General features: G+C 45.5%; 1 long non-coding RNA gene across 1 annotated transcript; it reads right to left on the bottom strand.

Annotated features, from left to right (window-relative positions):
• Positions 1 to 5,828: 5,828 nt before the first annotated feature.
• Positions 5,829 to 7,676, bottom strand: LOC120111571 (uncharacterized). The gene is made up of 2 exons (XR_015986965.2): positions 6,463 to 7,676; positions 5,829 to 6,146 (listed from the first exon to the last, which is right to left on the bottom strand). It is a non-coding gene; the product is annotated as an uncharacterized LOC120111571 (long non-coding RNA).
• Between the last annotated feature and the right edge of the window lie 17,325 nt (positions 7,677 to 25,001).

Here is a 25,001-nt window from a genome sequence, read left to right as displayed (position 1 = left end):
ATGGTGGTCCCAAAGAATGGAGAATTGAATATGGTCATGCCCACCCCACCACCATGCAGGCTAAGGTTTCTTTGCTGTGAGCTTTTAATAGCTTTTTCGGGGGCCCTTTCATGCATCTCCACGTCCCATTCATAGCCAGAGAGATAAAGGGAAGGAGGCCGCTGGGGGACCATTTTTGCATGGACCCTTCTGTTTTGAGTTGAGTTCCACAAGATGAGGGCACCTTAACCAAACAATGTCATGTGACTCTCTCTCCTTCTCTCTCTCTTCTCTCCCTACCATTATATAAAAACATATAGCATCATATGAACAGTGATTTTTACATATGTGTACTATTATTGTCTTTATTACATCATCACACGCACATATGTATATATATGTGTGTATATACGTATGTATATATGTGTTTGTATGCATGTGTGCATATATATATATATATATATATATATATATATATATATATATAGTATGTATGTATGTATGTATGTATGTCTGTCTGTCTGCCTATCAGACCGTCATAGTAATCATTTATTGGCATTATCATAGTTCAAAGAATTTAATATTAATGTTAGTAAGTTTTGGTAAGTATATTGACTTAATATTGGTTTATTGTAATATATATGATTATAATACATGGATATACATCATTGTCATTACTCATGATGTGCTTTGGGAGCGAGTTAATATTTAATTTGAAATATACGTATATTTTAAAAATGTTATTGTTATGAATTAGATCCTTTCAGTCATGGTAAAAGCAGTAATGATTTTGGGCCATCTCTGTTTCAAGGGCATAGAGGCATTATAAATGATCCCACTTCCCCTTATCTCTCTCTTGTGCAATGAATCCATCACAAATAGGAATCTATTCTTTTCATGAAATGATTGCTTTTATTTTAGTTAATTGCTGCTGCTTTTCGTGGCTTGTATTGGTTGCTCATTTAGTGGTAGCTCAAGACATTAGCTTCTATTGAGATCAGTCTCCATCAACAGCAGAATCTTCAAAGAAATAAGAAAATGATATGTATGATCAGAGTTTTCTGAGACCACAGACATTATCCAATGAAATCTCTATTGCAATCCTGTATCTTTAGCTCATGCACATTCACACACATACACATGCGCACCCATGCACAAAAACACATGCGATGATTTGCTTCCTCTTTTGTGGTTGAAATCCGCTTATAATGAAGAGATATATTACTTTTGCTATTAATATTTTCTTCTTCCTCCATATATCTTGTGGGTTTGGGTTGCATCTTTCGTGTAAAAATTGATTTTCTTTTGCGACGCCAATTATTGGATCACACCTTGCATAGATCTCAAAGAACTCCAAACTTTTTTTTTTCTTCTGCATGCACAAATCTCCAAATAGTCATTGCACGATCCAACAGTTGACGTCATGGAAAAAAAGGTGAATCAATCTTTCATGAGAAAGATGCAAACCAAACCCATTTCATATGGGGAGGTGGATATAGATGGAAACACATTCATTTTATGTTCAGTTTCTGTCCATAGCAACTATGCACTATAAATAGATTTTAAATATTTATATACCATCAAGAAATCCAAATAATATCTTTTAACTAGCTTTTTCGGTTGAGATACTGATTGTTACAAATAGCATCAAAGCATACTTAATTTATAGCCTATATGGATTATAGGGCACTGTATAGGAAAGGTCTATTTATGTTGACCATAGGCTGATTATGGTGTTTGTGGTTGAATTTGACTGAATTTAGATCCTCAGCCTGACGAGAATATTAGGGCTTGAATAGAGGAAGTATAAGAAAATCTGTGCAGACGAGCGTGTATGTAGCTCCATATCGGCTATGCACTATATAGATCTTGAGTACTTATAAAAAATCAAAAAATTCAAATAATATCTTCTGGCTAGCCTTTTTGGATGATATTATTGATTGTTACATATACAATTAGGCTTGTGCTTTGCACACAATTATCCCTCCATTTATAGCGATTAAATATAAAACGACAGTCGATCCATGGGTGGATCTCTATTACCATATTGTTTATAGATGTGATGGAAGACCTACCCACGAGGACACATCTCCCAAGCTCGGCATCACCTCCAATTGGAAGAAGAGTCTAACAACTGTGCTATTATAACCCTTTTTGCAGTTGATCATAACATTCATCATCAAAGAGTTTGGTGGAACAAACAAATGAACCCATTTATATTGAGCCATCTAATTTGTAGACTGCCTTTGAGCTAGTTAACTTTTGAGGTGGATTTATTGTGGAAATCTTTGTTTTTTACTTGCTTTAAAAGTGGAAATGTTAATCCTCTCATACTGCTTTGTGCCACCAAAAGCCAAATGGGATGTGATCTTGTGACTCAATTTCCATGCTCCACGGTTGAATGCTCATCAAAGTTCATGTTCTACAATATTAGTTTATTGCTTGAAATTGACAAGGGATTAGAGGCTTGCACATCCAGTTATCGGAAGACAAAGCTAAGGAACCTTATTCTATGGCAAAACCTGCCTTTGAACCTTAGCATTAATTATTTGTAGTGAGACAAGTAGGCCACTAAGAATCTTACTAGTATATTATTTTCACAATCTTCATGTCAAAGGGGATGTTAAATGAAAAATTATTAAGTAGTGTTACAATGATTTTTTTGAGGAAAAGGGTAGTTATGGTGAATCAATATGACTCAATTAATAGTTAATGAGCACCTTTTGCTTAAAAAAGTATATGACAAGCAACTAACCTCTATCTTTTGGTACTTCGAAAAAATGGTGTCAAAAAGGATTTAAGAACTATGATAATTAAGCATTGCTAGTAATTTAATTAAGAGGAAAAAGATCAAATGGAATCTCCATTGAAGGACCACTTTAAATCATAGATTTCTCTATTTTTTCCAACCGAGGGAGGGTGGTTGTAACCGCTAAGTTCACATCACCAAAAAGTGGATTAATTAGGGGAAGAGAGGTCCCCATGAACCCATTTCACCTAGGTAAGGCTTGTACTAGAGGACCATTATAAGACATATTCAGGTGATGGAGCAAAAAAAGTATATTTAAGAAAAATTGTCTCAGAATTATAGGGAATCCTTGCCTTGGGCAAAAGAGTTTTATAAATCCATCTTAGGTTTACATTTCTTTCTATGAAGAGCTACAATCTCAATTTTCAAATCAAATGCTAAATGAATTCCAAAGTGTCAATTACTTCTTTCATCAGAATCTACATCATCAAAGATGCTTTAAAACCACCTTTCTCAAAGATCAAGAAAAATTTAGAGACATCATGGATAAAAACTAATCTTTTCTTAGGAGAAATGGTTCAACCGATATAAGTGCATAGGTGGAGATCTGACCTAGATAAATTTGATAAGCATCAGTGCAAACGATGATCTGAAGGCCATAAAAGCTAGATCAGCTCAGCCTACAATTGGATCTGACTAAACAAAACCCTTAGACTGAATAGATGGGGATTAGATACAAACCATATATAGAGAAGACACCAATTCAACTTGGCTATGTATTTGGTGGGATAAATCAAAATCTAATTGCTCTGCGTAATAATAGTCCTTAAAGGAGCCAAATCCACAAAAGATTACAAAGTTTATAAGCAGCCTAGATATGAAAACCCAAGAGGCCTTCTCAAGAGAGGATCTTAGCTGTGACTTGTCATATTGTACAATTTATGTAATTTGTTTCAACAAAAAAGTAATTAGATCATAGGTAGGGGGAAGTGGGTAACAGAGCATAGGGTACAAAGGGTAGCACTTCCTTGAAGGATGTGGAAGAGGAGAACCTTTCTATGTATGGATAGAGGATGGTCATGGATGGACAAAAGAAGGGATCTTGATTACGAAGGGTCGAATACAGTTTAGCAAGTAGAACTTGCTCCAATATGCCGCAAAGAAGCATTGAAAGAGCTCTTCAGGTTTTGTGATGAGACCGCATTCCATCGGGTTTTTCTAAATTAAGAGAAATCGGTTTCTAGTGCAAACTGAGAGAGACGTTTGAATGGGTTCTCTCTTTAATTGGAATTTGATCATGTAGCAGCCTTCTTGACTTGAAGATAAAGTATATATTCTAATCAATTGATTAACTCAACAACTTGAACTTGACAAAGGGAAAGAGAAAAAGATCCCAGAAGCCTAATAGAACAGCAGGTTACTTTCTAAGAGTACTCAGATGACCTTCCCATAGGTTGATGATTTGATGAATCCCCCAAATAAACCTGCTACCGTGTTTTGGACTTATGTGCATGTGAAAATTACAAGTCAGGTACCTGTTATCATTGAATATACTGTACCTGAGCATAGTGAATGTGCTAAGATAACAAACTAAAGGGGGATCCAAAGCAGGAGATTATTCACAGGGTGGTTCTTGGTCCTGTCATCAATTCTTATCTACCGTCTGAATTGCATCGGTATGCATAAACGAATTACTCTTTCGATCGATAAATGCTGAGGGTTTTCACCTGAAAAGAAGTAAAAGAATGTCAAGGAATCCTTGAAATAATTCTGTTGAATTAAGTGCCAACCTATCAAGTAGGTGTGGGCATGTCTAGCTAAACCTTTTGGCGTTGTTGGGTTGGTCCCAGAATTTTATTTGTAGGGGTTGTTGTTGTTCTTGCAGCTGAGCAACTTGCAGCACTTCGACAACGTTATCTGGTTGCCATTACCAACCATGTATTTAGAATTTCACCGAGCAGTTTGGGTTAATTAACCTGCAAATGGTTTCTCATTGCCATCCTGAATTTTACTTGGATTAAATTATGGGCAATGACTCAATTCACCACATTGGTGTTTTTTCGGTAAGATAGTTGGGACCTAACCTATGAAACCAATTCATAACCTTAATATTTCGTAACAATATCATTAATGCGCCCGATCTTCTTACCGACTACTCTAGTTTTATTGTCTGGAGATGATTTTGGGCCGTTCCAGCAAAGACAGTAGGCATATGATGCATGTAAAGATTAGCAGGATTTCCACTAAATTCATCGATAAAATTGTGATGTTGGAAGTTTTTCTTTCTTGTAATTCTCATCCAGAGTATGATATGCAAGATTTTCCACTGGTCAAGTGAGCAAATTGCTGCTTAAGCTACACCACTTCTTGTTCTATCTTGCTACAAAGACTACATTACCATGCTTCCAAGTCCACTACTACCATTTCATACAAGAACATTTCTAGTTATGATTCTAATTAGGCAAAGCATGTGAGCTACATAAAAACACCCAAGATGTTGGACATATTTATTATTTAAAAGTAACTATATGAACATAATCTGAGGAAGCTGGTGATAGAACTCCATTTAGCACTTAAACAGGAGAAGAAGTCCACATCCCAAGGAGAGCCCACTAAGGGCAGGCTTTTTGTTATCATGAGAGCATATCTGTCAAGATACCTTCAAAGTTGCTTCCTTGCATAATATAGTTCTATATTCAAAGTCATTTTGGACAAGCCAAAAAACTGGAAAAACAACTTTTAAGTGGTGGTGGATTCTCTCTGAAGAATTGAAACAAATTTGCCTCCCAAAATAGGCTGGTTCAAGATCTCAAAGATGCTTTTTTTTTTTTTTTTTTTTTTTTGGGGGGGGGGGGGGGGGGGGGGGGGGGGTTATGTTTGGCCATTTATGAGCAGATTTAACTCATTCCTGAGGCAAACCAAAAGAAAAATCACTTCAGCCATATGGCGAAAACAAAATAGCTTTCTATCCTATCTACTTCAAGTTACAAGAAATATCATGAATCATTCATTACCTCTTATATCTTCTATACTATATGATTAATGACATGGCTCTCTCTTGAGCAAAATAAAGAAGCTTGAAATGGAAACAAGAGAGAAGTAGGTCAAGAACCCAATCCATTATTGAGTTGAGAAGCATGCAAGCATAGACTGTTTTTAGTGTATCCAAGGACAGCATGTGGACAGCACCATTCTCTCTTCAATCAAGCATAGTATTCATCCAACCAAAAAGTACTGTACAAATAATGCATTGAGCTCACTCCAGAGTGCAACTGAAGCAGAAGGGAAGCCTCAACACACAAGAATCAGGAGCATAATCCAAAGCAGGCTGCTACCAGACCAAAGAGATATCATTTCCTTCAAAAGCATATTGAGAAAGGCTGAGCTTGAGACATCCTTTCCATGTAAACAAGTGTGCCTGTGAAACACTTATGCTCACTCCCATGAGTCTTGTCAAAAAGGTGTAGCATGATAAATGTCATGACATCAGAAGCTCATACTTTTAGACACTTTCAAGGGTTCAGGAAGCCAGATAATTGATGAATGTGGACAGAAAAATATATATACCATGTAAAGAAAAGATCACTGGGGAATAAAGTGTGAGACACTGTTCTATTGTCTCAACTTTGAAATACGTACAAAAAAAAAATCTTAGAACCCCCTCATATAAGGTGGGCAACTTTGTTAGGAGTGGCGGTAGTAGAACATTAATTGGGTAAGCATCTGAAAAATACCAGGTTGAGAAGCTCCTCCTTCTTGTAGATGGGATTAACTGACAAAAAACTTGAAAATACAATGAGTAGGTAAGCATGGTCATGTGAAGCAACAAAAGAAGAATATACTCACATTGTTCTTCACTTTTTCTTTCATTTTCTGTGATGAGTGAGGGATCTGCTGTGCCCAAAAGGGGAACAAATGAAGCTGTCAAAGCATGATCTAGCCAAGATTGAGCCCATATCCATTTCCACATAAAATAAACATTGTCTCTTCTTTTTGGCATATACACACTTGTGTATCCCTCTCCCTACTGGGTGACCACAGGGAGACATGGGAAGGGGGGGGGGGGGGGAGAGAGAGAGAGAGAGAGGGAGGGAGCATCTATGAGGAAAAAGGAAGGTATGCTTATGGATCTATGATTCAGAGCTAGATCATGCTGGCAGCTTCAGTCATTCCCTTGGGCACGTCTCAGTTGGGTGATGTGAACTTCATTGGAGATGATGAAGAAACAAAGTCAGGAGGAAGAAGATGAGCTTGAGAAACATAAAAAGTACAAGAACTAGAGATGGAGATGCATGTTTGAGCTAGCAAGGTCAAGCACCCATGGGAAACAACTTAAACAAGTGGTTCTATATGAAGAAAAAAAATTTAATTGAGTAGCCTCACAGGGACTCGGAATTTCTCGAGTAGTCTCACAGGGACTTGGAGCATCCAATGATTAGCTCCTAGGTCAACTTTCAAGATGCAAACGAAATAACAAGCTTACTTATATTCCACTTGATTAGATAAAGCTATTTCCCTTCCCATCAAGAAAAATAAGTGCCAAAAAAAAAATCAAATATCACATTTTTAATAGAGACAAGAAAAAATTACAAGGGAAAGCTTATTTGACAAAAGAAGCAGTTTGCATGACTGTTTACATATTTGTCCAGAAAAAAGTCCTAGAAAAAAATGCAGAGAAAATACTTGGATGAAAGCATCTTAATGGAAGAAAGAAACAAAGAAAAGGGTAGAACCATAGCTGAAAATAATGCACCTACCAGAAGACATAGAAGGAGAAGGCAAAAGAATGCAAGCGACTGACCAAAAAGTGATGCGACAGAATGGTAGTGGAGGTGAGAGGAGGAGGAAAATGAACAAGAAGTTGGCCTTTTTCTTTGATGCAATAAACAAGAAGATGGCTTTGAGGTGGAGGGGAAGAAAGGAGCGGAGGAAGATGAAGGCAAAGGCAAGGGGAAGATATAAATCAGTAAAGACCCAGGAGCAGTAAGACATGAACAAACATTAAAAAACTTCATTGTACCCAAAAAAATATTAAAAAAACACTTGGAGGTAACATGCCCAGAGCCTATAGCATTCAATGCTAAACGCCTAGGTCAACTTTCCAGTGGGAAAAAAAAATGGAGACCCTTAGCACCGCTTAAAACATTTAAAACTTCTAAAAAGTAGGAGCTCAGTTTGCACAAAAGAATAAAAAAAAAACTCATGCATGACAACATAATAAAATTCAGCAAAAGTTAAGAAAAAAAAATATGATTGGGGATTGTTGCTTGAAATTGGATCCGGGGGTGACCGTCGGCTGAGAAGGAGGAGCTCCGGTGCTGGAACGGTAGGAGGAGGTGGTCCGTCGGCGGGTGGCGTTCTCCGGGAGACCTGCAACAAGCCGGTGGCCGGGGTTTCCGGCACCGGCCCTCCGATGCTTAAGTCAGAGGGGGCTAATATATTAGAGGAGAGGGAAGATATGCTTTTTCTGGGTTTCAGAGTCCAACCCCCTCTAAGGTGGAGGGGTTCCCCTTTTATAGAGCGGTATTGTATTACCTGTGAAGTGACGGGGCAAATGGTTCTTTTTTGTTCATAATTGAACACGATCGTGTGCATTAATATAGTGTCGTGGGAGATCAAACCGGAGTCAGTGAGTCGTCGTGGCTGATCAGACGTGGCGGAGTAGCTCAACTGCCTGCCATGGAGGGCTTGAGATCCGTAGATAACAAGCGTATTGATTGTTGAGTGAACCGAAGATCGGCCATACGCTTTAATGGTTGAGTGAACCGGAGATCAGCAGAGGCCATACGCTTTAATGGTTGAGTGAGCCGGAGAACAGAACAGGCCATGCGCATTAATTGTTGACGGCGAGCAGGGTATGGTCTCCGGTTGAGCTACGGAAGGGCGTGACGTTAGTAGGTGAGCGGTGAGGTTGGGCTTTTGAAGCTAGGCTCCCGAAGGAGATTGGACCGAGGTCGAATACTATGACGGGGCGTCTCGGAGTCCAGCATTTGGTCGGGCGCCGAGCTGAGCTTGTCGCCTTCAGGTTGGGTGCCTCCTGGTCGGGCGTTGTTTGGTCGGGCGCCTGCAGGTTGAGCGCCTTCTGGTCGAGCGCCCTCTGGTCGGACGCCTTCTGGTCGGGCGCCAGCAGGTTGTTCTGGGATAACTTAGTTTTTTTCCTAACACTACCCCCCAACTTCCTAATTCGAGAAGCTTGCGAGCTCGGACGAAGGAAGTAGTTGTTTAATTGCGCTCCACACTATTTAATGTTGCATCGGTCGGGGCCAGGGAATTTTGAATTTTTACGGTGCTCCGCACGTTTCAAGGTGTCATTAATAGGAGAAGGCGGGACGACGGCTTTTCACCGTCTGAAACGGCCTCGCGTCGTGGGCTCATGATGGGGCTCCACGATCCGATGGGACGCCGCTTTGATTCGGTATTCAAAGCGTCGATCTGAATAGGATACGCCACTTTGGCCTCCTGGGGCCGACGCATGGCACAATCTGGACAGGAGGCGGGATTCTGTCTCGCCGATCTGGGCCGTTGGAGGGGTTTATATAAACCCTTGATTCGGTTTCAGGGTTTCTATTTGGTTGTCGTAACCTGGTGTTTCCCAATATCCCCTTGTTTCTTCCGGCGGCCTCCCGAAGCGGTTACTCCGGCTTTCTCTACTACTCGTTGTTATCTCCGGCGAGGTTTCAGTAGGTGCTTTCTCCCCCTCTTTTGTCTGCTCGGAGGTTTTTGTTTTTTGGATTCCTTCTTCTTTTTTTGATTGTTTTTCTGGGATGGGTCGTGGTCCGGATGAGTTCGGGTCCATTATGAGTGGTGAGGAAGTAGAGATGGCTAAGGAATGGTTTTTCCCTCAACGGGGGTTCCGTTTGGAACCTGCGGGGCCGGAGGATCGGATAACGAGGCCTCCCCCTGGTCGGATCAGGGTGTATCTGGAGACACTCTTGGTCGGTCTGCGGTTCCCCTTCCATGCATTTGTGAACGAGCTCCTGGTGACTTACCAACTTGTCCCAACGCAGTTCGCTCCAAATGCGTGGAGGACGATCATTGGTTTTCTATCCTTGGGCATTGCGCACGGGATACCGACTTCTGTCAACGTCTTCCGGTGGTGCTTCTTACTGAAGTCCAACCCGGGAGATGGAGAATGGCTTTACCTTGCCCTTCGGGATGGTCGGTCATTCTTTCGGGGTGCTCCGACATCCATTCATAGGTGGAAGGAGAAATTCTTCTTTTTGTCCTCTGAGCGGTCATGGGGGTTCGACCCTAGGTGGGGGCAGGCTCGGCTCAATAATGCTAACATGCTCCCAAAATTGTCCGAGAAAGAGCAGAGGATCCTCGATGCTCTAAACGGCCTTGAGGAAAACATTCTTCTGAACGATCTCATAAGTGAGGACGCTTTGGTCAATGTAGGCTAGAGCTCGGCGCGCCCTCAGGGTAAGGATGGTGGTGGTCTCTCTTTTTTCTCCCTCCTCTTTTTTTTCTTTTTTTTTTTGTTTCTTCTCTGACATTCTGACTTCTCCCTTTCCTGCCTCTACAGACGTTCCGAAGATGGTGACCAAGAACGCAGCCCTCTACGCTCGCTTCCGGAAGAGGGCGGCCGAGGTTGGTGGGGCCTCACCCGAGCCGAGGAAGAAGGCCAAGCTTTCATCTGGTGCTGGCGCCGAGGCAAGTATAGCCCAGGGCGGGCCTTCCAGGCCTGCTCGGGAGGTTCCGAGCACCGACCACAGGGGCTCGAGTTCTGCAGGAGCTTCGGCGATGCTGGCTTGCCCGGCTCCCATCTCTCAGCGCCCTGGTCGACGTCCTGTCGAGCAGCGGCGCTCGGATCCCGAGCCGAGAAGTAGCCAGGGGGCTCCGAGGTCGCCCCCGCCCCTACCCCCGCCTAGCCCAGCAAGACCGAGTCTCCCTGATCCCTCGGAGGCCGATTCCCAGCCAGAGAGGAGGCCTTACCTTCCCTCGTGGGAGGTTTTCGAGGGTGACTCGGCCCTCAACGATCCTACAGTAGCGCGGCAGATTTTTCGAGTCGCGCTGCTTCCGGCCGACCAGGCAAGATCCGGTCCACGAGCTACAACAGCTTCTTGGACGGAATCTACTGCTCCGCGGTCCGGGTAAGTTCACCTTTAGATTCTCGTTTTCGTCTTTTAATTTTTAGCCTTGACTCATTTTTTCCCCTCGTTGTTAACAGCATCTTCACGAGGTCGAGACTCTAATGCACATAGCGTTCGACTATCGGGAGCGGGGCCGAAGATGCCAGCGCGGGCAGGAGGAGGCCGAGAGGAAGCTCTGCCAGGCCAAGGCGAAGCTCGGCAAGGCCGAACTCCTGCGAAAGGAGCTGCTCGCAAGAGTAGAGGCCAGCGAAGGCGAGCTCCGGTCGCGGACTGTGGAGCTCGAGGAGGAGAAGGGCGCGCATGCCCTGGCTAGGTTAGAGGTGCGCGCTAACGAGGCGCGTCTGGCCGAGGCCCGCTCGGCGCTCGCTGTCCGCGAGCAGGAGGTGAAGGATGCTCACCTCAAGGCCCAGGAGCTCGAGGCCCGCGAGAAGAGGGCCCAGGAGGAGGCTCAACACGCGGTTCAACTCTTCCAGGAATCGGAAGAGTTCCGCGATCTGCTGGAGGAGGAGGCCTGGATGGGCTCATCCGCGGCTTTGACAATTTTCGCAACCAGCTGAGGCGGCTCTGCCCCGAGTTTGATCTCAATCTGCTCCAACCTAGGGCAGGAGTCGAGGAGCTCGACGCGCCTGAAGACCCAGCTAGGGCCGAAGTTCAGGTGGCCGAGGGTGAGGATCCCACTGAGGGGGATCTAGAAGGAGCTTCTGATGCTGCCCTCCAAGATGCTGATACGACTCAGGCCGAGGCGACGGCTGCGGACGACCTCAGAGCAGAGCCCGCCTCTTAGGGTTTTGTTTACCCTCTCTTTTTTTGTTTCTTTATTTTTTGTAAGCAAGGTCGGCCCTCAAGAGTGTATGGCCGAACCTTGGTCTTGTACTTAGCCTTTGGACTTTCATTAATGAAAATTTCTTTTTTCTAAATTCGCGATTGTTCTGTCTTTTCCTTCCACATGGATAAATTTTCGATCATTTAAACTAGAATTCCCTTTGACAAATTTCTCGGGCTCGGCCGAGCCCTATTTGCGCTTGCCAAGCATAGATCTACTAGGAAACGTTCCGAGCTTCATCGTTTTCGAGCCCGGGTTCGCATTTCGCCAAAGTCTTTGGGCTCGGATTTGAACCTTGCCGAGCCCTTGAGCTCGGATCCGAATTTTCGGAGCGCCGAGCTCGGTCTTTTGCCCTCGGAGGGGTTTCGTCAGGCCTTAGGTTAATCTTCCGGAAGGTCTTGGCAGTCTTTAAGCTCGGCTTTTCGGGTGTAGGCTTGTAAAAACTTTAAAGTTGGTCCCCGAGAGGATCGTAGACCCAAGTCGAACTATTGTTAGGGCCTATGTGGTAGTCAACCTTGAATTCGGTTGGCGTACCAACTAGTAGAATCGAAACATAGTGACTCGGCACTACTAGGCTCGGCTAGAGTGTTTAGGGTCGAGGCCGTCGCTATGGGTAGGCGTCAACCTGGACCGACATTTAAACTCGGTCGAGCCCTCATTTAGGGATCTGCATAGATCAACCTGTAGACTAGTGGTGAGAGCAGGTCTGAGGTCGAAAAGACCTCAGCTTATGGTTGGCTCAGACGGGCATCTCGACCTTGATCGGGGGAGCTCCCAAGCTCAGTCGGAATTTTGTCAATCATTATGGTGCATAAGTAAATGCAATATTGTAGGTGCTAGGTGAGAAGTACCTTTCGCACCGTCGGGGCCGAGCACTCCAGGTGGAGATAGCCGATTCTGCTCTGCGATCGGCTCTTAGAGGCATTCTGTGGCCTGTGGTCCGCTTTCGCGGACAATATTGTCCGTCTGTAGAATGAGACGCGCTTTGGTCAGGGTCTCGCACAACAGCGTAGCCCATTCCAGCCGATCAGGGGAGAATGTTGTGTAGTCTTGTCTTAGGCGCGCCTGCGCGTTGGAGGGTCCGCGAAGGTCCCATCCTTTGTTGTCTTCCCGAGGTCGGGGGAAATTGTGCTTGCTGTTGACACACGGGGGATCTCGGCCTTTGTCGAGGGATGAACACGAGGTCGGAGGAGCTCGAGCTTGTTGCCGACCTAGTGACGCTTCCTGAGGTCAAGAAAGTTTGAGACTCTACTGTCGACTCACGGGACATCTCGATCTTAGTCGAGGGATCGTGCGCAAGGTCGAGGGGTCCGGAAACGCACTATCGACCTGCGATGCTTTTCGAGGTCGGTGGAGTTTGGGACTCTACTATCGACTCAAGGGGCATCCTGACCTTAGTCGAGGGATCGTGCGCAAGGTCGAGGGGTCTGAGAACGCACTATCGACCTACGACGCTTTCCGAGGTCGAGAAAATTTGGAACTCTACTATCGACTCACGGGGCATCCCGACCTTAGTCGAGGGATCGTGCGTAAGGTCGAGGGATCAGGAAACGCACTGTCGACCTGCGACGCTTTCCGAGGTCGAGAAAGTTTGGGACTCTACTATCGACTCACGGAGCATCTCGACCTTAGTCGAGGGATCATGCGCAAGGTCAAGGGGTCTGGAAACGTACTGTCGACCTGCGACGCTTTCCGAGGTCGAGAAAGTTTGGAACTCTACTATCGACTCACGGGGCATCTCGACCTTAGTCAAGGGATCGTGTGCAAGGTCGAGGGGTCTGGGAATGCACTATCGATCTGCGATGCTTTTCGAGGTCGAGAAAATTTGGGACTCTACTATCGACTCACGGGGCATCCCGAACTTTATCGAGGTGTTTGAGGAAGATCAAGACCGAGCTCGATAGCAGCGCAGCGAGGTGCTTCAGGCTTAATTGGAGCATCTGAGCTTAATCGGGCATCCGAGCTTGATCGGGCATCCGAGCTTGGTCGGGCATCCGAGCTTGGTCGGGCATCCGAGCTTGATCGGGCATCCGAGCTTGGTTAGGATTTTCTGGAATTCACGAGCGTCCCAACATCAGGAGTATGAAATGATTAATGGAGAACCGTAAGCAAATCATCATAAGTGGAGTGAGAGTGGTATTCCTATTTGTCGATGACCTCTGAAGGGTTCATTGGTAGTACATTCGAAGGTTCTCGGAGTTCCAGCTTCGAGGGATAAAAGTTTCCTCAAGAGACTCCAATTTGTACGCTCCGGGCCGCTGGACTCGCGCGACTCGGTAGGGTCCTTCCCAGTTTGAGACTAGTTTTCCCTGCTTGGTGGGCTGAGAAGCCTCAGCCCTCCTGAGGACGAGATCTCCTACTTTGAAGAGCTTGGCCTTTACTCTGGAGTTGTAGTATTATGCCGTTTTCCGTTGATACCTCGCCATACGAACTCGGGCCGCCTTCCTGGTTTCCTCGATGAGGTTCAGGTTGCCTCTGAGTTGGGAGGAGTTGGAGGCTACATTGTAGTGTTCCACCCTTGGTGAGGGGAGTCCAACTTTCAGAGGAATAACAGCTTCCGTTCCGTATGCCAGGTTGGAGTGGTCTCACCGGTGGGGAGCCGAAACGTTGTTTTGTAGGCCCAGAGGATATTGTAGAGGTCTTCAACCCATTGCCCCTTGGATCGGTCAAGCCTAGCTTTGAGTCCCTGAAGGATGGTGCGATTCGTCACCTCGGTTTCTCCATTTGTTTGTGGATGGGCGACCGAGGTGAAGCGGTGATCGATGCCGAGCTCGGAGCAGAATTCTCTGAAACGAATGTTGTCAAACTGAAGACCGTTGTCAGATATAAGGATGCGGGGGAGTCCAAATCTACAGATGATTGACTTCCACACAAAGTTCCGCATTTTTTGCTCGATGATCCGGGCCACCGGTTCAGCTTCGACCCACTTGGTGAAGTAGTCGATGGAGACGATCAGAAATTTTCTTTGCCCAATTGCCAAAAAAATGGCCCCAGGATGTCGATTCTCCACTGGGCGAATGGTCAGGGGGCACTGATTGAGGTCAGCGGGGCCGAAGGTCGGCGCTGGATATTGGCATTTCACTGGCATCGGTCGCACCTTCGGACAAAGTCCGTTGCGTCCTTTTGGAGTGTGGGCCAAAAGTATCCTTGGCGCAAGATTTTATGAGCCAGCGCTCGGCCTCCCAGATGGTTCCCGTATATCCCTTCATGAACCTCTCGCATAGCATAGTCCGCTTCTGACGGACGGAGGCATCTGAGGAGAGGAGAGATGAAGGATTTTCGGTAGAGCTTGCCTTTATACAATATGAATCGGAAGGCTAGACGCCTGATTCGGCGAGCTTCAGGCTCATCATTGGGGAGGACTTCACTTTATAAATAATTAACGAGCTCGTCCATCCAACTCGGCTCGGTGTCTATGCACATGGCCGGCTCAGGCTCTTCTGTGCTGGGTGTTTGGAGATATTCAAGTGCCATCGCCTTGGGGAGCTCGCTCATGCGGGAGGTCGCCAACTTCGACAGTTGATCGGCCCTGAGATTTTCTCTTCTTGGGATATGGTGAATGTTGAAGGAGCTTAGGGCGGATGTGAGGTCTCGCATCTTTTGGAGATATCTCTGTATTGACGGCTCCTTTGCTTCAAAATCTTCCAAAATCTGGCTCACGACCAGTTGGGAGTCACTGAAGACCTTCAGGTCCTCGGCTTTTAGCTCGGTCACCAATTTGAGCCCGGCAATGAGCGCCTCATACTCCGCCTCATTGTTCGAAGCTGGGAACTCGAGGCGCAGGGCCTGCTCAGCCACTACACCGTCCGGGCTGGTGAGGATAAGATCTACTCCGCTACCCCTCGAGGTCGAAGAGCCATCCACATATAGGGCCCATGGCTGCCCCGGGGTTTCTTTTGTTGGCATGAGCGGGTGCTCAGGGTCGTCCGGCAAAGTGCACTCCACGATGAAATTGGCGAGCGCCTGGGCTTTGATTGCCGGTCTTGGACGGTATTCGAGGTCGAACTTTCCGAGCTCGACTGCCCACTTGGCAATCCTCCCGGCACGATCCGACCACTGCAGAATCTGCTTCATCGGTTGGTCGGTCAGTATGGCCACAGTGTGGGCCTGAAAATAGGGTCGGAGCCTCCGAGCTGAGATGACCAGGGCAAAAGTTGTTTTCTCCAATTTGGAGTATCTTGTCTCGGCATCCCTCAGGACTCGGCTGGTGTAGTACACTGGTCTCTGGAGCTTATTCTCTTTCCGTACCAGGACTGAACTCACCGCAACTGGGGAGACGGCTAGGTACAAATAAAGGAGCTCGCCCTGCTGGGGTTTGGTGAGCAGCGGCGGAGAGGCGAGAAGGCGCCTAAGCTCTTCTAAAAATGTGGACCTTCTGCTCAAATTGTCCCATTTTGTTTGGACACCGGTTCATATTTCGTCGACCAATCCTTCCTAATTCACATCTTTGTTGAAAAAATTTCTTTTGTAATTCCTTACATAAGGAATCAGAAAAAATTGATAACTTGCTGGCATTCCTCCGACCATAAGAAGTCCTTCGGTCGCTTGAGAATTTTGAAGAATGGGAGGCACCGCTCGGCCGACCTGGAGACGAATCTCCTCAGAGCCGCGATCCGTCCGGTGAGCCGCTGTACCTCCTTGACTGTCTTTGGTGGCACCATCTCCTGCAGCGCCCGGATCTTCTCAAGGTTAGCTTCGACTCCACGCTGGGTTACTATGAAGCCCAGGAATTTGCCCGAGGTGACTCCGAACGCACACTTTGCCGGATTGAGTTTCATTTGGTACTTTTTGAACTTAGAGAATGTTTCATTGAGGTCAGCCACATGATGCTCTGCTGTTCGGCTTTTCACCAGCATGTCATCCACATAAACCTCCATGTTTCGGCCTATCTGATCTTTGAAGATTTGGTTAACCAGTCTTTAGTATGTGGCTCCTGCATTCTTCAATCTGAATAACATCACTTTATAACAATAAGTGCCCTTGTCGGTGATAAAAACCGTCTTCTCCTCATCTTCTGGCGCTATTCGAATTTGATTATATCCCGAGAAGACGTCCATGAAGGTCAGCAGTTGATGTCCCGAAGTGGAATCGACGAGCTGGTCGATGCTGGGAAGGGATAAACTATCCTTCGAGCAGGTCTTGTTCAGGTCAGTGTAGTCTACGCACATACGTCATTTCCCATTGGCTTTTTTCGTGAGGACCACATTGGTGAGCCAGTTCGGATAGAAGACCTCCCGAATGAAGTCGGCCTCGAGGAGTTTGTCCACCTCCTCTGCCGCTGCTCGTTGTCGTTCCGGGGTGGAGCCCCGTTTTTTCTGTCGCACGGGTCTGCAGGTTGGCTTTACTTGGAGCCGGTGGACCATGACCTCAGGGTCGATTCCCGGCATGTCGGCGGGCGACCAGGCGAAGATGTCCATGTTGGTCCGAAGAAACTCGATCAGGCGGTCCCTCTCGAGGGAACTCAGGTCGGAGCCGACCTGCATGGTTAGCTCTGGGCAATTTTTTTGTAAAGAAATCTAAGTAAGAAGCTCACCAGGTTCTACCCGTTTCTTCCAAGTGTTGTCCCGCACCTCCAAGGTTTCAATGGGCAGCGCCTGATTTGATGTTTGGGTTGGCGCCTCGGCAGTTTGTTCGTCATGGCTTGATGCTTCAGCTTTAGCCGGTTGCTTTGCTTTATGGGTTGCTATATAGCACCGCTTAGCTATCAGCTGATCTCCACGAATTTCGCCGACTCCTTGGTCGGTGGGGAACCGTACGAGCAAGTGGTAAGTCAAGACCACGGCTCGGAGAGCATTTAGCCCTGGTCGTCCGAGAACGGCGTTGTAGGCCGAAAGTGGGCGGACCACAAGGAAGTCCATCCTCACAGTAGTTTCTCGGGGGGCGAGCCCGACCGTGACCAGGAGGCCAACCTCGCCCTCCACTGGGACTGAATCTCCGGTAAATCCGACCAACGGAGCATTCATTCTTCGAAGCTGGTTCTCTGTCATCCCCATTTTTTGATAGGCGTCATAGTACATGACGTTTGTCGAGCTTCCATTATCTACTAAGACGCGTTTTACATCAAACTTATTTATAATCATAGAGATGACCACGGCGTCATCATGAGGAGTTTCATCTCCTTTCAAGTCCTCGTCCGAGAACGAGATGGCTTCAGAAGTGCGCAGGCGCTTCGGAGGATCCTTTTCCTCGGCTGGCACTCCGACCGAGGTTCCTCCGATGGTGTTGATGGTGCCTACGATGGGTCTATTGGCATTCGGATCTTCGGGCTGCTCAGCGTTTTCTGATGGCCTCCTTTCCTAGCGCCGGTTTCGTACAAACCGGTTCAGCACTCCACGACAGATGAGTGCCTCGATCTCATCCCGGAGCTAGAAGCAATCCTCCGTATTATGGTCGTGGTCTCGGTGGAAGCGGCAATACTTCCTAGGATTGTGGTAAGCTTCGAGATCCCTTATCGGGGGCGGAGGCCGGAAATAATCTCAGCCCTCGATCTCCATTAGGATCTCTGTCCGGGGAACATTGAGGGGAGTGTAATTCTCATACCTCCCTGGCGGTACCCGTGGCCATGCTGGAGATCTTGCTCAGGGCGGGGACCTTGGTCTACGCTGTCCCTGCTGCCGAGGTGGACTCCTTAGCCGCGGCAAGTTTTTGATTCGGCAGGGAGACAGGCTTCGCTGGCGGCCGCGCTCCTTGCGGCGTTTCTTCTGCTTCTTTGAAGCCTGCTCGATCGCACCCCGCCTGGAGGCGATGGCCTCCTCAGCCTTTGCATACTTCCGAGCTCGGGTCAGCATTTCGGTGAAGTTAGCAGGGAACCTCTTCTCGATGGAGAAGAAGAATCTGTAGGAGCGAGCCCCAATCTTCAGTGCCGACATGGCTATCGACTGGTCGAGCTCGCGAACCTCCTAGGTTGCAGCGGTGAAGCGGTCGAGGTACTCCCTGAGAGATTCACCCTTCCGTTGCTTGACATCCAGGAGGGAGTCCGACGTTCGCCGCTGGCGCCGGGTGGCAGCAAAGTTGGTGGCGAACTGCCTGCCGAGCTGCTCAAAAGAGGAGATCGTGCTCGGCTTTAGCCCAGAAAACCAAAGCCGAGCCGTTCCCTAAGAGTTGCTGGGAAGGCCTTGCAAAGCACAGCCTCCGAAGATCCTTGCAGTACCATAAGGGCTCTGTAGCTCTCCAAATGATTGAGAGGGTCGACAGTCCCATTGTAGGGCTCCACTTGTGGCATTTTGAATCTGGGTGGAACCGGCTCATCCTCGATCTGACGGGAGAAGGGGGACTTGGTGGTAAACTCGAAGTCGCCCTCGCGCCTTGCCTTTCTGCTGTGAAGCGCCTCAATCTGGCGCTCAAGGTTCTCGACCTTCCTGTCGAGTTCCCCAATCTGGAGGATTGCCACAGTAGTCTGCTCCGGCTCACGGCGGTCCGGGGCGGACTCGGCCTCCAAAAACTGTAGCCTCCTGTCTATGCTCCTCCCTGGCAATTCTCTCCGAGGAGACGCCCGGGCCGAGTCTTGGCGACAGCATCGCTCTTCGTTGTTGGCCCTTGAGGAGCCGTGAAGGTTTTGGCCCTGGGGCACCGGTCCATTTAGGGGGAGCACTGGCCGGACTGGGCCTGCGAAGGCAGCATAGGTGGGGCTTCCCCACGTTGCAGTCCTTGAACAGAGGTGGCCAAGGCCTGAACCTGCTGGACCAGGACGTTGAACTGTTCCGGCTGGACCTGGGGAGTTGGATCAGCCGGAGATGGCGAGTTCCGAACAGAGTGTCCGGAGCTTTGTGGGAGACGCCGAGAGACATTAGAGGCTCCTTTACTTCTCAACTTCATGGCCACGACTCGGGCCCTTCCTCTAGCGCCAACTGTTGCTGGAAATTGGACCCGAGGACGACCGTCGGCTGGGAAGGAGGAGCTCCGGTGCTGGAACGGTAGGAGAAGGCGGTCCGTCGGCGAGCGGCGTTCTCCGGGAGACCTGCAACAAGCCGGTGCTGGGGTTTCCGGCGCCGGCCCTCCGATGCTTAAGTCAGAGGGGGCTAATATATCAAAGGAGAGGAAAAATATGCTTTTTTTGGGTTTCAGAGTCCAACCCCCTCTAAGGTGGAAGGGTTCCCCTTTTATAAAGGGGTATTGTATTACTTATGAAGTGACGGGGCAAATGGTTCTTTTTTTGTCATAATTGAATACGATCGTGTGCATTAATATAGTGTCGTGGGAGATCAAACCGGAGTCAGTGAGTCGTCGTGGCTGATCAGACGTGGCGGAGTAGCTCAACTGCCTGCCGTGGAGGGCTTGAGATCCGTAGATAACAAGCGCATTGATTGTTGTGAATCGGAGATCAGCAGAGGCCATACGCTTTAATGGTTGAGTGAACCGGAGATCAGCAGAGGCCATACGCTTTAATGGTTCAGTGAGCCGAAGAACATAACAGGCCATGCGCATTAATTATTGATGACGAAGCAGGGTATGGTCTCCGGTTGAGCTACGGAAGGACGTGACGTTAGTAGGTGAGCGGTGAGGTTGGGCTTTTGAAGCTAGGCTCTCGAAGGAGATTGGACCGAGGTCGAATACTATGACGGGGCGTCTCGGACTCCAGTATTTGGTCGGGCGCCGAGCTGATTTTATCGCCTTCAGGTTGGGCGCCTCCTGGTCGGGCGTTGTCTGGTCGGACGCCTGCAGGTTGGGAACCCTCTGGTCGGGCGCCTTCTGGTCGGGCGCCCGTAGGTTGTTCTGGGATAACTTAGTTTTTCCTCTAACTGGGACCTAGAAGTGGTCATACAAAAAAGTCAAGTCGAAAGATGAAAATGTGCAGTAAAAACAGGAAAAAAAAAACAAGAGCAGGATGGAGTTAGACTAAGATAGATATTGTAAACCAAAGAAGAGGAAAGAACCAAATGGGTGCCAATTTCAACCCAAAATATCATCTAATAGAAAGCAAGACGAGAAGAGAATAGTAGATAAAAACAGCAAAAAGAAAAAAAGAAAAAAAAAAGGAAAACCTGGCATATTAAAAACAAACCACCCAGGAAAAAGGATATGGGATAGAACAAGAGAAGGAAAACTCCAAAAGAGACTCATTGGAAGATACAGCTTACAGGAGTATTACACTGATCCCCCAGTTGGAGTTTGTGGATTTTTTTTTTTTTTTTGATAAAAGAAGTGTGTTGTTTACATACTAAGAAGGAGAGGATGAGATGGGTAAACTGGCATTAGAATAACAGAGGAGAGAGAGAGAGAGAGAGAGAGAGTTATGGGGTACAACGAGCATAGGTGTGGTGAGCGTAGGTGTGTCAAGACATCGGGAAGAGTGAAGGAAGGTTTGGATCACGATTGAAAGATGCAGGGGTCGTACCTCACGCTTGTATGTGAGCAGGGAGTGGTAATTACGATTTCAAAGCTTTACAATACCGAGGCATAGACTGAATAACAAAAAGTTTCATTCATTGTAATAAATTTAACCTTGATATAAAAAAATAAAAGGTCCTGCAGCCACATTTCAGTAGGGGATTGGTATTTTATACTGCAACCTTACCCTTAACTGCACCAACCTCGCTCTGCCACTTGTTGCATTCCTGCAGGTTCCACGGTTCTGTCCCTGAACCTCACTCTTTATTTTTTTCTGCTGCAGCTTTTTGCTGTGGAATCGAGATGGCTATAAAGGGGAGAGAGAGAGAGAGAGAGAGAGAGAGAGAGAGATGATCAGTGTAAATCACAAGTTCAAATATTTAGGCATGGTTTATTAAAGATTTGGTCAATTCTCTACATGCAGCATGTACACACTGTGAATCCACGCTTTGCAAGACCCAAAACCTCCATTTCTTAAGAGCAGCAGTAATGCCTTGGTCCATCAAAGTAGATCTTATGATAAAATTTATAGTGGCCAACCCATCAAAAAGAGACGATTAAAAAAAAAGGTCTGAATTATCGTGCATGGTCAAGGAGATTATTAAGATTAGGATTTGAACAGCCATGGACATGGTTCTGACCATTGCAACTAATTAGGTCAGGCTAATGCAAATACTCACTTGACCAAGCAAAAATTTGGATCAAATTTGGCTAATTTCCAGCTTTCTACGGGCTTCACCTAGCATGACGCTAGTTTTTATGATTAGATAAGTTTTCTCCGCGTAGAGAAGCAAATAGGTCCTACCTAGACCCAAAGAAAAAGATGCACAAATTGAATGGATATGAATAGCACGAGCTGCAATACTCTGAAAAAGATTTATATTCAAATCTTATTAATTACATATACATATGTTATTCAAATTGAAAATTCACATCATTAATCATGTTTTATAACCTGCAAGCCTCTTTTAAACAAAAAGAATTGTATGTCTAGTTACCTCTATACTAGAGCTAATCGTGGGCTAAGTTGAGCAAAGAAAATATCAAATTCTAAATAGACTCAACCTGAAGCCCGGCTAAAATGAATATGGTTCAGGCCTGAGGCCTGACCCATGATTAACTTTGCTCAATATGTAAGGACAGTTGGTATGTAAGATCTAAGGCATACCAAAACGTAAGGTGGTGATATAAATCAAGAAGCCATATCAATGATTGTAATTAATCCATATTTTTTTTAAACATAATTTCAAGTCAAAATAGTCCAAAGGGCCCTAGAGTTTTCTTGACCCTTATAACTATATCATCATTTACCTGCATCACTAAAGGCTGTGGAGTATGGTCTCAACCACTTAAATTTCCAGTTTACTCTTCTTTCCTAGGCCTTCCATAAAGGTTCTTGAACAAGTTATATGCTGATGGTACAACCTGACAAGAATTGCCTTATCAAAGGTTGGGCCTTCTGCCCTACCACCCATTAGCCCAAGAACCTATAGATCATCTAAAGTTTCATGGCCATCAAAGGGTTAGCAACCAAGTAGGTGACATACTTGTATCAAAGAAAACAAAGTAGGGTCATAGATGAGCTTAATGTGAATGGTGCAAATTTGATGCTTTTAGGAGAGATTAATATATAAACTTTATCTACCAAATGTCCCAAACTTGTGATGGAGGCTGAATAATTAACCCGTATAACCTGCGTCTAGATACGCCCTATTCTTGGGATGCTATGGACATTTTTTCATAATATTCACATTATAGGACTTTGCTTCATAGATTGGAAGGCTAGTTAATTTAATGCAGTATAATGTTCCCAACAGTACCTACTGACCCATATGAGCTGTTGACACCATGGCTAATAATTCAGTAGTATGGTGGCCATGAATAGTTCTGCAACATATGGTCCAGTGAGCAAATGGCCATAACTTGAAGGACTAGTTCATGTGATCAGGAGTTTATCTAATGCACTACAATGACCTCAATTGCACCCACTGGCCTGCCTGCATCAGTCATCAATTGTACGGTATATATATGAACCGTTCTGCAATATATGGTGGTCCAGTGAGCAAGTCAGTTCATATTGATGTTGGTGAAGTTGGTATCAAGTAGTTGGAGACAGAAACATGTACCCTTTAGTTTATACAGAAACTAGAACTGACTGTTACCACCTTCATTTTTTTTTTCCAACTAGGTTGCATGTCAAAGGTCCCATGCATGTGTTGCTCACCAGGAGAAGAAAAGGAACCCTTGGGAAAAAAAACAAATGGAAGGGGCCCCTAGAATCAAAACCCCAATGCCAAAGTGGTCCAAATAGCTTATGGCAGAGGGTGGTCCTAGCCCTCCCACCTCTTTGAATAATACACACCACCAATCAAAAAGCATGGCCAGTGTAGCTGCAAGAGGCTGTTAAATATCAATGCAACAACTGCCAAGATTGATATAGAACTCTTTTTTCTCGTTTATTTAACTTTCATGGAGCATGAATGCATTCATCAGAAGGAATCAAGCAGGAACATTGTCGCATAATTCGCGGCGGATTATTGCATCAGGGAGCCCATTGCGCCTTCCATCATGCTGTCACCAAATTCAATATCACACTTGCATGAAGGATTCTGCAATAACGCAATAATCTATCTCCATGCATGCATCAAAATATGATTCATGTGGGCTTTTTTTTTGTCTTCTATTCATATTTAGTATTTATATTCGATATAATGTTGAGAGGTGTTCTTGGTTTGCTCCCTTGAATGTTATCTGTAGGAGGTTAAGATGATGAAAAGTGTCTGACGTATGAGCATTGCTGGACCATTACTGCCAAAGTTGAAATGATTCAGAGTACATGATGAACAATGTCATAAGTTATTTAAAGTTTTAACATCGGAATAATTCATCTTTTCCCATTATCGTGAAATCTTTATAACATATCAACATTATTTTTAATTGTCATAGTTGTCTCCTCCTTTTTTGGTTCTTGTAAGCACCAGCATGTGTGTGTGTGTATATATATATATCAATTGTGTCAAAATACTTTTGCAATTTACTTATTATGAATTTTCACTGATTTTTCCTCTCTTTTTCTTTGAATTTTTGGAAGTTAGGATATTTTTGGATCGGAGTGATACACTGCAATGGTGAATGCCTTACTTAATCCAGGTATATATATATATATATATATATATATATATATATATATATATATATATATATATATATGTGTGTGTGTGTGTGTGTGTGTGTGTGTGTGTGTGTGTGTGTGTGTGTGTGTGTGTGTGTGTACGTGTATGTGTGCGTGTGTCTATGTGTGTGTCATAAAAACCAATATGATCATGACACTGTAGGTGGATGGATGCGACTTCCTTTATAAGTAATGAGTGGCAAAGCCTGTAGCAGAAATGTTTGGTTATGACAATGAATCTGGTTCAGTACTTATGAAACATTCAATTATTCGGAGGTATCAATAGAATAATTTGATTTATTTGGTTCATAATTCTAACCAAAATCGATTCGTCGCAGTCAAAATACTTGGCTGTAGCTAAGCTCTCATATCGAAGGAAAGAACAATGTTGTGGAACATATTTTCTCCAGTCAAAAGGGTGATGGATTGTCTTGTGCTTTATTTTCATCAGCTCTTCACTCGTCTTATCGAGTCTTTAGCTCCTTGGAGTCACTAATGAAGGTGCGAAGCTGAAGCGAAGTGCGTAGCACGATTAATTGGGGGTCAATTCATCAGGTCACAACTTCTTTTTTTATATTTTGAGCAATATCCTTGGTTTCTATAGAATCCTTCACCGAAAGGGGATTCCCTAAGATTCTAATAGACGAGCATACTCTTATAAAAAAATTAGCATGATTGACGTGATGGCATTTGACAGAGCAGCAGAAGCTGGATCAACCAATGAGGCTTCAGGCTTTGAAAGAAAAGAAGGAACTAACCTTCTGCACTCTTCAAAACCTTTTTCGATTCAACAAAATGGTAGTTTTTAATCTCGTTTGACCAAGTAAGAAGTATCAAGCTTTCATATATATGATTTCT

This window comes from Phoenix dactylifera, chromosome 5 (assembly GCF_051530095.1).
Source record: "Phoenix dactylifera cultivar Ajwa chromosome 5, Ajwa_hap1_PhDact_Kaust_v1.1, whole genome shotgun sequence".
Lineage (NCBI taxonomy): Eukaryota > Viridiplantae > Streptophyta > Magnoliopsida > Arecales > Arecaceae > Phoenix > Phoenix dactylifera.
This window is presented reverse-complemented; position numbering and strand designations above follow the sequence as displayed.